Genomic DNA, 5,495 nt, shown 5'->3' with positions numbered 1-5,495 from the left:
TCACTCCCAACTCCTTTTCTAGTAGAAGTCCACCCAGGACTTCAGAAAGTCCCACACCACAAATGTTTAACATCCACTAAGGTAGAGAAACAGTTTCTGAAAAGAAGATTGATAATTTTTTTTTCTGGATCATCAAGTTTATTAGAAAGTTTGGGAGAACCAAATGCTTTAATAAGAAGCCCCACAAACGTGGGAGCCAAGGAGCAGGGGAGGAAAGGGACCCATGAAAAAGTCCAGTCTCTGAAGTTTCAGTGGGGGCTGAGAAGTGGACTCCCAGAGAGGGCAGCCTCTCCTCTTGACCTCCAGGGGATGCCAAGTAGTCTTCCAAGCTCAGCAGGCATTCTTGAAATGATGCTTCCCAAGACACCACTTCGCCTTACCTGGATACTCTTTTTTTTTTATTGAACCACCCACACCACCCTTTACTTTCCCCAGCTTCTGCTGCAGAAGCAGGACCTAGAATAGGGCTCCAGAGAGGGGTTTTCATTTGAAAATTTCCTGGTTTGCACTCCAAGGCATCAAAATGCAGTCATTCCCTGGGAACTGGGCTCTGGGTAGCATTGGGAGAGCTCTGGGTCGCCGCCTCCTAGACTGTGCTGGGGAACCACTGGGTTTCGACCTCTCGAACAGCCTCAGGGGACAGCTGGGTCGCTGCCTCCCAAACAGCGATGGGGAACGCTGGGTCACCGCCTCCCTGACAGCGTCGGGGGACCACTGGGTCGCCTTCTCTTGAACAGCGTCGGAGGAATTCTGGGTCCCCTTCTCTTGGAAAGCATCGGGGGACAACTGGATCGCCTTTTCTTGGAGAGCATGAGGGGACCGCGGGGTCACCTTCTATTGGACAGCATCTGGGGAACACTGGGTCGCCCTCTCTTGAACAGCGTCAGGGAATGCTGGATTGCCTTCTCTTGAACAGCTTTGGGGTAACATTGGGTCGCATTCCCTTGGACAGCATCGGGGGGCATCTGGATCGACTTCTCTTGAACAGAATCAGGGGACTTCTGGATCGCCGTCTCTTGGACAGTGTTGGGGGACCGCTGGGTTGTCTTCTTTGGACAGCATTGGGGGACCTTTGGATAGCCTTCACTTGAACAGCGTCAGGGGACCTCTGGATCGCCTTCTCTTGAACAGCGTCGGGGGAGAGCTGGGTCCCCTTCTTTTGGACAGCGTCGGGGGACCGCTGGGTCGTCTTCCCTTGGACAGCATCAGGGGACTTCAGGGTCATTTTCTCTTGAACAGCGTCAGGCGACCTCTGGATCGCCTTCTCATGAACAGCGTCAGGGGACCTCTAGATAGCTTTCTCTTGATCAGCGTCAGGGGACCTCTAGATAGCTTTCTCTTGAACAGCGTCAGGGGACCTCTGGATCGCCTTCTCCTGAAGAGTGTCTTTAGACCTCTGGATCGCCTTGTCTTGGACAGCGTCAAGGGACCGCTGGGTCGACTTCTTGGGACAGAGTCGGGGGACCTCTGGATCGCCTTCTCTTGGACAGCATCGGGGGACCGGGGACAGGTGTGTCCTCTTGTCTTGGACAGATTCGGGGGACCGCTGGGTTGCCTTCTCTTGAACAGTGTTGGGGGACCTCTGGATCGCCTTTTCTTGAACAGCGTCTGGGGACCTCTGGATCGCCTTCTCTTGAACAGCGTCTGGGGACGGCTATGTCCCCTTTTCTTAGATACCATCGGGTGACCGTTGGGTCCCCATCTCTGGACAGCATCGAGGGACAGCTGGTTCCCCTTCCCTGGGATACCATTGGGGAACCACTGGGTGGCCTTTTCTTGGAAAAGATCGGGGGACCTCTGGATCGCTTTCTCTTGAACAGCGTCAGGGGACCTCTGGATCGCCTTCTCCTGAAGAGTGTCTTTAGACCTCTGGATCGCCTTGTCTTGGACAGCGTCAAGGGACCGCTGGGTCGACTTCTTGGGACAGAGTCGGGTGACCTCTGGATCGCCTTCTCTTGGACAGCATCGGGGGACCGGGGACAGGTGTGTCCTCTTGTCTTGGACAGATTTGGGGGACCGCTGGGTTGCCTTCTCTTGAACAGTGTTGGGGGACCTCTGGATCGCCTTTTCTTGAACAGCGTCTGGGGACCTCTGGATCGCCTTCTCTTGAACAGCGTCTGGGGACGGCTATGTCCCCTTTTCTTAGATACCATCGGGTGACCGTTGGGTCCCCATCTCTGGACAGCATCGAGGGACAGCTGGTTCCCCTTCCCTGGGATACCATTGGGGAACCACTGGGTGGCCTTTTCTTGGAAAAGATCGGGGGACCTCTGGATCGCTTTCTCTTGAACAGCGTCAGGGGACCTCTGGAAGGCCTGTTGAACAGCGTCGGGGTACCTCTGAATCGCCTTCTGTTGAACAGCGTTGGGATACCGCTGTGTCCCCTTCTCTTGGAAAGCCTCAGGGGACGGCTGGGTCGTCATCTCTTGGACAGCATTATGGGACCACTGAGTCCCCTTCTCTTGGACAGCGTCGGAAGACCTCTGGGTGCACTTTTCTTGAACAGTGTTGGGGGACCGCTGGGTCCCCTTCTATTGAGCAGCGTCGGGTGACCTCTGGACTGCCTTCTCTTGGACAGCATCGGGGGACCCTGGGACTGGTGTGTCCTCCTGTCTTGGATAGTTTCGGGGGATCGCTGGGTTGCCTTTTCTTGAACAGCATCAGTGGGCCTCTGGATCGCCTTTTCTTGAACAGCGTCGGGAGACTGCTATGTCCCCTTCCCGTGGACACGATTGGGAGACCGCTGGGTCCCCTTCTCTGGACAGCATCAGGGGACAGCTGGGTCCCCTTCCCTTGGATAACATCGGGAAACCACTGGGTCGCGTTTTTTTGGACAAGATCGTGGAACCTCTGTATCACCTTCTCTTGAACAGTGTCAGGGGACCTCTAAGAATGCCTTCTGTTGAACATCATGGCTGGACCGCTGGGTTCCCTTCTCTTGGACAGCGTCGGAGGACCTCTGGATTGCCTTCTCTTGAACAGCAGCAGGGTACATCTCAATTGCCTTCTGTTGGACACCGTTGGGGGACCGCTGGGTCCGCTTCTCTTGGACAGCCTCGGGGGACCGCTGGGTCTGCTTCTCTTGGACAGCATCGGGAAACCGCTGGGTCCCCTTCTCTTGGACAGCATCGGGGGACCTCTGCGTGTCCTTCTCTTGGACAGCATCGGGGGACCGCTGGATTGTCTTTGGACAGCTTCAGGGACTGTTGGGTCATCTTCTCTTGAACAGCGTCGCGGGGCCTCTGGATCGCCTTTTCTTGAACAGCGTCGGGGAACCGCTATGTCCCCTTCTCTTGGACACCATCGGGAGATGGCTGGGTACCCATCTCCGGACAGCATCGGGGGACAGCTGGGTCCCCTTCACTTGGACACCATCGGGGCACCACTGGTTGCCTTTTCATGGACTAGGTTGGGGAACCTCTGGTTCGCCTTCTTTTGAACAGTGACAGGGGACCTCTAGGAACGCCTTCTGTTGAATAGCATGGCTGGTCCGCTGGGTCCCCTTCTCTTGGACAGCATCGGGGGACCTCTGGATTGCCTTCTCTTGAACAGCAGCAGGAGACGTCTTGATTGCCTTCTGTTGGACAGTGTTGGGGGACCGCTGGGTCCGCTTCTCTTGGACAGCCTCGGGAGACCTCTGGGTCCTGTTCTCTGGACAGCGTCGAGGGACCGCTGGGTCCTGTTCTCTGGACAGCATCGGGGACCTCTGGATTGCCTTCTCTTGAACAGCAGCAGGGGACATCTCAATTGCCTTCTGTTGGACACCGTTGGGGGACCGCTGGGTCCGCTTCTCTTGGACAGCCTCGGGGGACCGCTGGGTCCTGTTCTCTGGACAACATCGGGTGACCGCTGGGTCCTGTTCTCTGGACAGCATCGGGGGACCGCTGGGTCCCCTTCTCTTGGACAGCATCGGGAAACCGCTGGGTCCCCTTCTCTTGGACACCATCGGGGCACCACTGGTCGCCTTTTCTTGGACTAGGTCGGGGAACCTCTGGTTCGCCTTCTCTTGAACTGTGACATGGGACCTCCTGATCGCCTTCTCTAAGACAGCGTCAGGGGACCGCTGGGTCATCTTCTTTGGAAAGCGTCGGAGGATCTCTGGATTGCGTTCTCTTGAACAGCTTCAGGGGACCTCTGGATTGCCTTCTCTTGAACAGCGTCGGGCGCCACTGGGTCTTCTTCTTTGGACAGCGTCGGGGGACCGCTGGGTCACCTCTTGAACAGCATCGGAGTACAGCTGGATCGCCTTTTCTTGGACTGTGTCGGGGGACCGCTGAGTCGCCTTCTCTTGGACAGCGTCAGGGGACCACTGGTCGCCTTGTCTTGGACAGCATGGGGGGACTGCTGGGTCACGGCCTCCTGGACTTTGTCAGGGTATCGCTGGCTTTTGGCCACTCAGACTTCATTGGGGGAGGCCTGGAACACAGCCAGCCAGACTACATTGGAGAAGTTCCGTGGCTCAGCCTGCTGGGCAGTGTTCTTCATCGAACCTTGTGCCCGGTGTTGGCAGTGATAGTGAGCCAAGGTCATGATCCTCTTGGACACATCCTTTCAGCCTTTCCCACGCCTCCATCCTTGGCTGCACCACGTGCTCTCACCTGGCACAGACTGTGTTTATTTCTGGTGCCGCTGGCCCCGAGCTGGTTACATCCATCCTCTGGCTCAGCTCCCGTACCACGTGCACGGCCTTCCTGGAGCTCCGCACCTGCACCTTTTAAGTAACTGTTGTCCTGCCTTCACAGTTAAACATTTTTACAAATTACATCGGTTGGACTTTCGTCCTAAAACCTTTCTTCTTCGTGGGTGACCCACAGCAAGTCCATTTTGAAATGAATCTCCAGGCCCTCCTAACCCACCCGGGCCGGCCCTGGCTGTGTCCAGAGGGAGAGAGTGGGCTGCCCCCATCACCCTGCCCATTGTGGAGACCGCTTTCATGGGCGGCTCCCCCTTTGGCCCCACCCCTGATGATGGTGCTCAAGACTGGGCTGCGGGTATCTGTCCTGAACTCAGGGGAAGTGATTGGGGGAGTGGTGGTTATAGGCCCAGGGCAGTCAGTGTCTTCGGTCTCCTCCTCAGCCTGCCCAGTGTGGAGGCCGCGTTCATGGGCGGCTCCCCCTCTGGCTCTACCCCTGCTGATGGTGTTTCTGTGGCTTTTGTTGCGCATGGTCGAGGAGCGCCCAGGGCCGCGCTTCAGGACTGGGCTGGGGGTAGCTGTCCTGACCTCAGGGGGGTCAGCTGGGGGAGTGGTGGATATGGTTTCCACCAGGCTGCCTGGGGGAGTTTTGGCATTCGACCCTGGGCAGTCTAGGTCTTTGGTCTCCTCAGCCTGCCCAGTGTGGAGGCCCACTTCATGGGCAGCTCCCCCTGGGGTTCCCTGGCTGCTGATAGTGCTGCTGCTGCGGCTGCTGTGCAGGGCGTGGGAGCCCTCAGAGCCGCACTTCAGGACTGGATTGGGGGTAGCTGTCCTGACCTCAATGGGGTCGGCTGGGGGGGAG

The 5,495-nt window shown here is 57.3% G+C and overlaps 1 long non-coding RNA gene across 1 annotated transcript; it reads right to left on the bottom strand.

Annotated features, from left to right (window-relative positions):
* Positions 1 to 749: 749 nt before the first annotated feature.
* LOC107182294 lies at positions 750 to 1,646 on the bottom strand. Its single transcript, XR_001513010.1, has 3 exons — positions 1,395 to 1,646; positions 1,088 to 1,286; positions 750 to 800 (listed from the first exon to the last, which is right to left on the bottom strand). It is a non-coding gene; the product is annotated as an uncharacterized LOC107182294 (long non-coding RNA).
* Between the last annotated feature and the right edge of the window lie 3,849 nt (positions 1,647 to 5,495).

Source organism: Myotis davidii, unplaced genomic scaffold (genome assembly GCF_000327345.1).
Source record: "Myotis davidii unplaced genomic scaffold, ASM32734v1 scaffold996, whole genome shotgun sequence".
Taxonomy (NCBI): Eukaryota; Metazoa; Chordata; class Mammalia; order Chiroptera; family Vespertilionidae; genus Myotis; species Myotis davidii.
The sequence above is the reverse complement of the archived record's forward strand: the minus strand, read 5'-3'. Positions and strand labels throughout refer to the sequence as shown.